Consider the following 11621-nt stretch of genomic DNA (forward strand, 5'->3'; position numbering starts at 1 on the left):
AGGGTAGTACCTTAACCATTTCATGGATACCTTGTGATGTAATTGCTACTTCATCTACCTGAAGGATGGTCTCTTTACACATGATGACGATGCCTCCAGAGTGTCCCACTGTTGGGAACTGAATATGCAGGTCATATTGAAGGTCTTGCATAAGCGTCTTGTGATCTGCCATCTTGGTTTCCAACAGCACTAGCATTGCTAGTTTATGCATCTTGATCATCTCTGAGCAGTGTCTTCCAAACTCCGCACTATTTGCCCCCCTAATATTCCATATTATGAAGTTCATTAAGGGTTTGGGTTTGTTGAGGGAGTTCTTGGCGGTGCCTTGTCCTTTCCCCAATAGGCATCATTTTCTTCCTTCTTTCTAATGGTGTCTGGGATCTCATGACTAGTTAGGGTCAACAGTGGTTTCAACACCCCCTGGCTCTGATGAGAGGACAGGTTCAATCCATATCTAGCAAGGGTTTTGGGATAGAGGAGAATCAGTGTCTCGCTGTAATCCACGCTGAACTCTACTACCCTTACTACCTCTAGCCATAGGGAGTCCGTTCTTGTTGGGCAGTAAGAGTTCTGGGGCTCCTTCTCCTTGGTTGTTTCTTGGCTTTTGAGAATCTCTAGGGCTTTCGTTATATCTTTCAAGATATTCCCTAATGGAGGTGAGTGCTGTTTCTTTTGCGTTGAAGACGAAGGGTCCTGGTGAGACCATTGTTCCAACACTGAGAACTGGGGTGTCGCAGCTGGGTCCGGCGTTGCTGTGTCTGGGAAGAAGGGAATGGTGTTGAAGATCTATTGCATGAGGTTATGTACTAATGGCGTGTCGTTGGTTGGATGTAGAGGGTTGAAACTACTCTGTAGTCCCATTGATTGCCACAGCTGAGCTCCAAACGTCGCCAAACCCCTATTTAGGGCTTCTGTTGTGAACCTTGCTAGATGGGCCAGGTTTTTTATGATGAGGGTTATTGGCTGGTTTCCCAGCTGAAAATTGTAGCATAGTCCTTGGCCATGGAGAGCAATCTCCAACCAAGATGCCGGTGTGTGGTCCTGTGGCGGAGGGATGGAAGTTAGAACAATTGGGGGTTTGGTGTATTGGTCCATTTTTGGGTTTTTTTGGTTTCCCTTTTTTGGGCTGGTATTAATTAGGGGGTTTTTGGGGTAATCAAGGGTCATGGCTGATGATGGGGTTGAATCGACACCCGTGTTGTGTATTTCGTGATCTGTGTCTAATACACTAGATTTAGGGTGGGTTTCTGCCTGTGTGTGCACACTTTTAGGGTGTGTCCTAACCTCCTACATCTGGTACAGAGGATGTTTTCCCCTTCATATACCACCGCTTGTTTGTGATCCCCAATGGTGACGGATATCGCAACTGGTGTTTCCAGTGGGATTTGAATAAAAATTCGCGCATATCTGCCCTTTAGCGTAGCTGATGCGAACGTATCTATTTTGAGAAGTTTTCCAAGTTTCCTACCCACATTTTCCAGTACCTCCTTGTCATAAAAATCGTTTGGCAGTTGAGGTAGGCGCACCCATATAGCAGTGAGAGATAGGATGGCTTCTTGTGGGACAAATTTTTGTTCTCACCTTCTAACTGAGAGGATACTTCCGGATATGAACCATGGGCCTTGGTGTATTGCCTTTATCGGGTTTTCTTCCTTTCAAAATTTGACTATAAAGAAGTCCCAAACTAGGTCAATCAAGATTAACTGTTCGGAGGGGTTCCATAATTCAATTAGTTTGGATCGCAGAAGATGATGTGCCATTCGTCTACCAAAAAATTTTATCATGACCGAGAAGCGCCATGGCTCATATAGCCGGTTTTTATCCTCTTCAGAGAGGATGATTGGGCCTAGGTTTTCTTTGCCCTTTATTTCACATCCTGATTTGTCAAGATCTATTGCGTAGTATTCTGATTAAGAAGTATCCTTCTTGTCTAGGAGCATTTCCTTGTAAGAATGTGTTGGGTTAGTGTCCTCCTCCATGGAGTTAATATTCGGTGGTTCCGGTGGTATGTTAGGTGTCTTGGGTGTATTCTTTTGATGACCCTAAAGGTCATCTCTTGTTTTAGAGGTCAAAACTGCGTTCCAAGGCCTTGAAAACTTCCTTTTGCCTCACCTCAATTTGCGTGAGCAGTCCGAATGCATTTCCGGAAAGCTTTTATGAGAAATTTTAGAAAAAATAATGAAATTGGCCTTTAAAATTGATTAAAGTTGACTTTGGTCAATATTTTTGGTAAATGGACTCGGTCCCGTGATCCGACGGTCCCGTAGGGTCCGTAGTAAAATATGGGACTTGGGCGTATGCCCGGAATCGAATTCCGAGGTCCCAAACCAGAGAAAAGAATATTTAAAGAAAATTCTTTGCTGGAAAATATAAAGGCTTTTTGAAATGAAATGATGCATGTTCTTGATGGTATCGGGCCCATATCTTGGTTCCGGAGCCCGGTACAAGTTTAAAATAATAAATAAGTCAAATCTGTGAAATTTGGTAAAGATCGAAATTGGTTTGGTATAAATCGGACGTATAGTTGAGAAAACGGAAATTTTAATGTTCTTGAGTAATTTCATGAATTTAAGGTTGAATTCGTAGTTGTTGATGTTATTTTGATGATTTGATCGCACGAGCAAGTCCGTATGATATTTCTAGACTTGCGTGCATGATTGGTTTGGAGCCCCGAGGGCTCGGGTGAGTTTTGGATAGGCCACGGAGTGAATTTGGACTTAGGAGAATTGTTGGTGTGTTGCAGATGTGTAGCAGGCCTCTGATCTCGCAAATGCGAGATCGGGCATCGCAATTGCGATGTAAGCAGGGGTCGCAAATGTGAGACTTTTGTCGCAAAAGCGAAGAACCCAGGGCCAGCCATTTCTCGCAAATGCGATATGCTTCGCAAATGCAAAGTCTTCAGTATATGCCCAGGAGTCGCAAATGCGACGATTTCTTCGCAAATGCGAAGGAAGCAGGAGTCGCATATGCGACATATCCTTCTCAAATGCGAAGGTAGCAGGGTCCTTAAGGGTTCGCAATTGCGAACCCTGGTCGCAATTGCGGCATCAGAGACCTGTTAAATGAAATTTTAGACGGGATTTCAACCATTTTTGCAACTCTTCAAACCCTAAAACATTTTTGGTCGATTTTTCAAAGGCACAAACTCTTCCAAATCATTAGTAAGTAATTTCTAACTTATTTTCTTCAATCTATAACATCTTTTTACATGATTTCAATTCAAAATCAATGGTTTTTCATGGGGAATTGAGTGTTTTTGGGTAGAAGTTAGGATTTTAAAATTTTGGGGATTTGGACCTCGATTTGAGGTCCAATTTCAAAACAAATTATATATTTGAGTTCGTGGGTGATCGGATTTTGGTTCGAACTTCGGGTTTTGACCAAGCAGGTCTGGGGTCGATTTTTGACTTTTTGGGGAAAACAAGGGGAAACCTATTTTCATGCATTAGAATTGGTTTATTTAGCAATTATTAATTTCGTTAAGTAATTTGTGACTAGATACAAGCGAACTGGGAGTGGAATCGAGAGGTAAAGCGGTAGTAAAGGCTTAATTTGTCCGTGGATTAGAGGTAAGGGTTTGGATTAACCTTAGCTTGAGGAAATAGCAGTTGTGGTCTATTTGCTATGTGTTTGTATCGAGTACGACGTATAGGTGTGGTGACGAGTATTTATACGTTGGTGTAGTATGCCCGTGAGTCTTGTACTATGATTGTTGTGACTCTATTATGTATCGATCATGCTCAAACTCATGAATATTAATGTTGAACAAAGCTTATGAAAGTTTCTTGGTTATTGACTATTGTTGAGTATTGACTCAAATTAAAGTTTCATTTTGTAAAGAGATTGTTGAAACGAGTTTGGTTATAGCTGAGTCCCTTGCCGGGATAAAATTGTTGATATTATTGATTCCCTTGCGGGACATATTGTTTTCTATTGTTTGGGTGAGGAAGAGTGTAAAGCACGAAGGGTGATGTTGTGCATGTTATTGTGAGAGAGTGTAAAACACGAAGGGTGATGTCATGCCGATATTATGAGTTTTAATGCACGAAGGGTGATGCCGTGCCATGATTTGAGAGTTAATGCACGAAGGGTGATGCCGTGCCTATATTGTGTGGTAATGCACAAAGGGTGATGCCGGGCCATGATTATGTGAGGCAATGCACGAAGGGTGATGCCGTGCCAATTTTTTGGATTCATATGGTGAGGACGAGAGTAAAAGCACGAAGGGTGATGTCGTGCATGTGTTACTGTTTCATTATTCTTGTTGATTTATATATGATATTCATTGTGCTTCCTAAATGATGCTTCCGTATTGATTTACTGTTAGAATCTGATATTTCCCCGCAGCATGTCCCCTTCCCCCTTTATTTTGTTGTTCTGCTTGTATATGATTTAACTGCACAGGTATATATGATTGTCGTGTCCTAGCCTCGCCACTACTTCGCCGAGGTTAGGCCCGACACTTACTCAGTGCATGGGGTCGATTGTACTGATACTACACTCTGCACTCTTTTGTGCAGATTTCGGTACCGGGCCCAGTGAGTAGCTGACGTAGCTGCTTTTAGTCCAGGGAGACTCAGGTAGATCTGCTGGCGTCCGCAGAGCCTAAAGTCCCCCTTCTATGTTTAGCTTTTTCTGCTGTCTCTTTTCATTACGAGAACAGTTGTACTTTTATTTCCAGACTTGTATTTGTAGTAAAAATCTTTGTTGTTCGTGAATTTGTGACACCAGATTCGTGGGTAGACATGTATTGGAGTATTTGGATTTAATTTAACTCTTCCGCATTTATCATCTGTTTTACTTTAGTTATGTTTATAATGGTTGGGGTTGATTGTTATTGTGTAGAACCGTAATAGCTGGCTTGCCTAGCTTTCACGAGTAGGCGCCATCACGACTCCCGAGGGTGGGAAATCCGGGTCGTGACAATTTGGTATCAGAGCCCTAGGTTGCCTAGGTCTCAGAATTCACGAACAAGCTAGGTAGAGTCTGAGGGATCGGTACGGAGACGTCTGTGCTTATCCCCCAGAAGCTACAGAGTTTAGGAACAACTTCACATCTACTCTTCTCTGTCGTGCGATTTGACTTCTCAATGCTAATTGGACTTCTACTCTGTTCTTTCGTAGATGGCGAGAACACGTGCTTCTTCATCCGCTGATCAGCAGCCCGAGCCCCTAGTGGCAGCTCCTACGAGGGGCAGAGGATAAGGCCGAGGCCGTGCTAGAGGCCGAGGCAGGCGCAGGGCTCATCCCAGAGCAGCAGCACCAGCAGCGGAGCCTCAGGTAGAGTTCGAGGAGGAGGCTCCAGCCCGGACCGTTCTAGCAGGGCCAGCTCAGGTCCTAGAGGGGTTCATTGCTACCCCGGTACTTCTAGATGCTCTGGTCCGTCTAGTGGGCCTTATGGAGAGTGTCGCCCAGTCAGGCTTACTTCCTGTAGCACCAGTCGTCTCTCAAGCTGGGGGAGGAGCACAGACTCCCGCTACTCGCACTCCGGAGTAGATGGCTCCTCAGTTTCAGACTCCAGCAGCTCAGCCAGTTGGAGCAGTTCAGCCGGGTGTGGTAGCCCAGACCGGTGATGGAGCAGCTATGTCTACTGATGCTTTGTGGAGGTTGGACAGGTTCACCAAGCTATTCACTATTACTTATGGTGGTACATCCTCAGAGGATCCCCAGGACTATTTGGACAGCTGTCACGAGGTTCTTCGGAACATGGGGATAGTGGAGACCAATGGGGTCGACTTTGCTGCTTTTCGTCTATCAGGTTCCGCCAAGACTTGGTGGAGGGATTACTGTTTGGCTAGACCAGCTGGGTCACCGGATCTGACTTGGGATCAGTTCTCTCAGCTCTTTCTGGAGAAGTTTCTACCTATCACTCAGAGGGAGGACTATCGGAGGCAGTTTGACCGTCTCCGGTAGGGTTCTATGACTATCACTCAGTACGAGACCAGATTCATTTCCTTGGCCCATCATGCTCTTATCATACTTCCCACTGAGAGAGAGAATGTGAGGAGGTTCATTGAGGGACTCGCTCAGCCTATTCGATTGCAGATGGCTAAGGAGATAAGGAGCGAGATTTCTTTTCAGGATACGGCCAATATGGCCCGGCGAGTTGAGATGGTTCTATCACAGGGTAGTGGTCAGGGGTCTGACAAGAGACCTCGTCATTCCGGCAGATTCAGTGGTGCCTCGTCTGGAGGCCGGGATTCTTTTGGTAGGGGCCATCCACTCAGGCCGTTTCATTCAGCACTCCAGGCTTCTCACGATGCTCCAGGTGGCCGTGGTTCTCATATGCAGTATTCTGATCAGTTGTCCTACAGTGCACCACCAGCTCCTATCAGTGCACCGCCACTCCAGAGTTTTCAGGGTGGTTATTCAGGCCTTCAGGGTCAGGAGTCTCAACAGCCAAGGGCTTTTTATACTTGTGGTGATACAAGGCATATTTCTAGATTTTGCCCTCGAGCACAGAGCAGTTCTCAGCATCAGGGTTCCCGTGCCATGGTTCAGGCACCGAGTGTTCCACCGCCTGCTCAACCAGCTAGAGGTAGGGGTCGAGGTGTTAGAGGTTGAGGTCAAGCCGTTAGAGGTGGAGGTCAAGCCGTTACAGGTGGAGGTCAGGCAGCTAGAGGTGGAGGCCAGCCAGCAGGAGGCCGTCCTCGAGAGGTAGTTCAGAGTGGTGGGGCCCAGCCCCGATGTTATGCCATCCCAGCCAGGCCTGAAGCTGAGGCCTCCGATGCAGTTATCACAGGTACGGTTTCAGTATGCAGTAGAGATGCTTCAGTTCTATTTGATCCGAGGTTTACATATTCCTATGTCTCATCTTATTTTGCCCCTTATCTGGTTGTGCCTCGTGATTCTTTGAGTGCACCTGTATATGTGTCTACACCGGTGGGTGATTCTATTGTTGTAGATTGAGTCTATCGCTCGTGCGTGGTTATTATTGGGGGTCTTGAGACCCGTGTAGATCTCTTACTTTTGGATATGGTTGATTTTGACGTCATATTAGGGATGGACTGGTTATCCCCTTATTATGCTGTATTGGACTGTCACGCCAAGACCGTGACCTTAGCATTGCCGGGGTTGTCTCGTTTGGAGTGCAGAGGGACTCCTAGTCATTCTACCAATAGGGTTGTCTCATATATGAAGGCTCGACGTATGGTTGATAAGGGATGTTTGGCTTATTTGGTGTATGTTCGCGATTCTAGCGCCGAGGTTCCTTCTATGGATTCTGTGCCCGTTGTTCGTGAGTTCCCAGAGGTATTTCCTTCAGACCTGTCGAGGATTCCACCCGACAGGGATATCGACTTTTGCATTGATTTGGCTCCAGGCACTCAACCCATTTCTATTCCACCATATCGTATGGGCCCGCCAGAGTTGAACGAGTTGAAGGAGCAGTTGTAGGACTTGCTTGATAAGGGCTTCATTAGACCTAGTGTCTCGCCCTAGGGTGCGCCGGTATTGTTTGCTAAGAACAAGGATGGATCAATGAGAATGTGTATTGATTATCGGCAGTTGAATAAGGTCACCATCAAGAACAAGTATCCATTGCCGAGGATTGATGATTTGTTTGACCAGCTTCAGGGTGCCAAGTGTTTACGAAGATTGATTTGAGATCTGGCTACCATCAGTTAAGGATTAGGGCATCCGATGTCCCTAAGACAGTTTTTCGCACTCAGTACGGGCATTATGAGTTTTTAGTGAAGTTGTTTGGGTTGACAAATGCCCCAACAACATTCATGGATCTGATAAATCGAGTGTTCAGGCCTTATTTGGATTCCTTCGTGATTGTCTTCATTGACGATATTTTGATCTATTCCCGTAGCCGGGAGGAGCACGAGCAGCATCTTGGAGTCGTTCTTCAGACTCTGAGAGACAGTCAGTTGTATGCCAAGTTTTTGAAGTGCGAGTTTTGGTTGAGTTCAGTTGCATTCTTGGGCCACATTGTATCAGTAGAGGGTATTCAGGTGGATTCGAAGAAGATAAAGGCAGTCAAGAACTGGCCTCGACCTACATTAGCTACAGAGATCTGGAGTTTCTTGGGTTTGGCGAGTTATTACCGTCGGTTTGTGGAAAGGTTTTCATCTATAGTAGCCCCGATGACCAGGTTGAGCCAGAAGGGTGCCCAGTTCAGGTGGTCAGATGAGTGTGAGGCGAGCTTCCAGAAGCTCAAGAAAGCTTTGACTACGGCGCCGGTGTTGGTATTGCCTACGGGTTCAGAGCCTTATACAGTGTATTGTGATGTATCTCGTATTGGACTTGGTGCGGTGTTGATGCAGAACGGCAAGGCTATAGCATATGCTTCACGGCAGTTGAAGATTTACGAGAAGAATTATCCAGTTCATGATTTAGAGCTAGCAGCCATTGTCCATGCGCTGAAGATTTGGAGGCATTACTTATATGGCGTGTCATGTGAGGTGTTCACGGATCATAAGAGTTTGCAGTATTTATTCAAGAAGAAGGAGACCAATTTAAGGCAGAGAAGGTGGTTGGAGCTTTTGAAAGACTATGATATCACCATCTTGTATCATCCAGGGAAGGTGAATGTAGTGGCCGATGCTTTGAGTAGGAAGTCAGCCAGTATGGGCAGTCTTGCGTATATTCCGGTCGGTGAGAGACCGCTTGCTTTGGATGTTCAGGCTTTAGCCAATCAGTTCGCGAGGTTGGATGTTTCTGATCCCAGCCGTGTGCTAGCTTGCACTGTCGCTCGTTCTTCATTATTTGAGCGTATCCGAGATCGGCAGTATGATGATCTTCATTTGCTTGTCCTTAGGGACACGGTGCGGCACGGGGGTGCCAAGCAGGTTACAGTGGGAGATGATGGAGTTTTGAGGATGCAGGGTCGTATTTGTGTGCCAAATATGGATGGACTTCGTGAGTTGATTCTAGAGGAGGCCCATAATTCCCGGTATTCTATTCATCCGGGCGCCGCTAAGATGTATCAAGACTTGCGGCAGCATTATTGGTGGAGGAGGATGAAGAAGGATATTGTTTCGTTTGTAGCTCGGTGTTTGAATTATCAGCAGGTAAAGTACGAGCATCAGAGACCTGGTGGTTTGTTCCAGAAGATTGAGATTCCTGAGTGGAAGTGGGTGCGTATCACTATGGACTTTATTGTTGGACTCCCACAGACTCAGAGTAAGTTCGACGCAATATGGGTTATTGTTGATAGGCTGACCAAGTCAGCGCATTTCATTCCTATGGCAGTCTCTTATTCTTCAGAGAGGTTAGCTGAGATCTATATCCGGGAGATTGTACGTCTTCATGGTGTGCCCGTGTCTATTATTTCTGACCGAGGTACGCAGTTTACCTAAGCATTTCTGGAGGGGAGTTCAGCGTGAGTTGGGTACTCGGGTCGAGTTGAGCACAACATTTCATCCTCAGACGGACGGACAGTCCGAGCGTACTATTCAGATTTTGGAGGATATGCTTCGAGCTTGTGTTATTGACTTTGGAGTTCGTGGGATCAGTTCTTTCCCTTAGCTGAGTTTGCCTACAACAACAGCTACCAGTCGAGCATCCAGATGGCCCCATATGAGGCATTATATGGTAGACGGTGTCGATCGCTAGTTGGGTGGTTTGAGCTCGGAGAGGCTCGGTTGTTGGGTACGGATTTGGTACAGGATGCCTTGGACAAGGTTAAGATCATTCAGGATAGGCTTCGTACAGCTCAGTCCAGGCAAAAGAGTTACGCCGACCGCAAAGTTCGTGATGTGGCATTCATGGTTGGAGAGCGAGTGTTGCTTCGGGTGTCGCCCATGAAGGGCGTGATGAGATTTAGGAAGAAGGGCAAGCTAAGCCCTAGATTCATCGGTCCCTTTGAGATTCTCGATCAAGTGGGAGAGGCGGCTTATAAACTTGCGTTACCACCGAGTTTATCACCAGTGTTTCATGTGTCCATGCTTCGGAAGTATCACGGCGATCCATCCCACGTGTTGGACTTCAGCACTGTCCAGTTGGACAAGGACTTGACCTATGAGGAGGAGCCGGTGGCTATTATAGACCGGCAGGTTCGTCAGTTGAGATCGAAGAATTTCCCTTCAGTTCGTGTGCAGTGGAGAGGTCAGCCTAGTGTGGCAGCGACCTGGGAGTCCGACTTGGATATGCGGAGCCGTTACCCTCATCTTTTCACCGACTTAGGCACTTTTCTATGTCCGTTCGAGGACGAACGGTTGTTTTAGAGGTGGAGAATGTGATGACCCTAAAGGTCATCTCTTGTTTTAGAGGTCAAAACTGCGTTCCGAGGCCTTGAAAACCTCCTTTTGCCTCACCTCGATTTGCGTGCACAGTCCGAGCGTGTTTCCGGAAAGCTTTTGTGTGAAATTTTAGAAAAAATAATAAAATTAACCTTTAAAATTGATTAAAGTTGACTTTGGTGAACATTTTTGGTACACGGACTCGGACCCGTGATCTAACGGTCCCGTAGGGTCCGTTATAAAATATGGGACTTGGGCGTATGCCCGGAATCGAATTCTGAGGTCCCAAACCCGAGAAAAAATTTTTTAAAGAAAATTATTTGCTGGAAAATATAAAGGCTTTTTGAAATGAAATGATGCATGTTCTTGATGGTATTGGGCACGTATCTTGGTTCCGGAGCCCGGTACAAGTTTAAAATAATAAATAAGTCGAATCTGTGAAATTTGGTAAAGATCGGAATTGGTTTGGTATAAATCGGACGTATAGTTGAGAAAATGGAAATTTTGACGTTCTTGAGTAATTTCATGAATTTGAGGTTGAATTCGTAGTTGTAAATGTTATTTTGATGATTTGGTCACGCGAGCAAGTCCGTATGATATTTCTAGACTTGCGTGCATGATTAGTTTTGAGCCCCGAGGGCTCGGGTGAGTTTTGGATAGGCCACGAAGTGAATTTGGACTTAGGAGAATTGTTGGTGTGTTGCAGATGTGTAGCAGGCCTCTGATCTCGCAAATGCGAGATTGGTCATCGCAATTGCGATGTAAGCAGGGGTCGCAAATGCAAGACTTTTGTCGCAAATGCGAAGAACCCAGGGCCAGCCATTTCTCGCAAATGCGAGATATGCTTTGCAAATGCGAAGTCTTAAGTATATGCCCAGGAGTCGCAAATGCGACGATTTCTCGCAAATGCGAAGGAAGAAGGAGTCGCATATGCGACATATTCTTCGCAAATGCGAAGGTAGCAGGGTCCTTAAGGGTTCGCAATTGCGAACCCTGGTCGCAATTGCGACATCAGAGACCTGTTAAGTGAAATTTCAGACGGGATTTCAACTATTTTTACAACTCTTCAAACCCTAAAACATTTTTGGTCGATTTTTCAAAGGCACAAACTCTTCCAAATCATTAGTAAGTAATTTCTAACTTATTTTCTTCAATCTATAACATCTTTTTACATGATTTCAATTCAAAATCAAGGGTTTTTCATGGGGATTGAGTGTTTTTGGGTAGAAGTTAGGATTTTAAAATTTTGGGGATTTGGACCTCGATTTGAGGTCCGATTTCAAAACAAATTATATATTTGAGTTCGTGGGTGAATGGGTGATCGGGTTTTGGTTCGAACTTCGGGTTTTGACTAAGCAGGCCCGGGGTCGATTTTTGACTTTTTGGGGAAAACAATGGGAAACCTATTTTCATGCATAAGGATTGGTTTATTTAG

This window comes from Nicotiana attenuata, chromosome 10, assembly GCF_001879085.1.
Source record: "Nicotiana attenuata strain UT chromosome 10, NIATTr2, whole genome shotgun sequence".
Lineage (NCBI taxonomy): Eukaryota > Viridiplantae > Streptophyta > Magnoliopsida > Solanales > Solanaceae > Nicotiana > Nicotiana attenuata.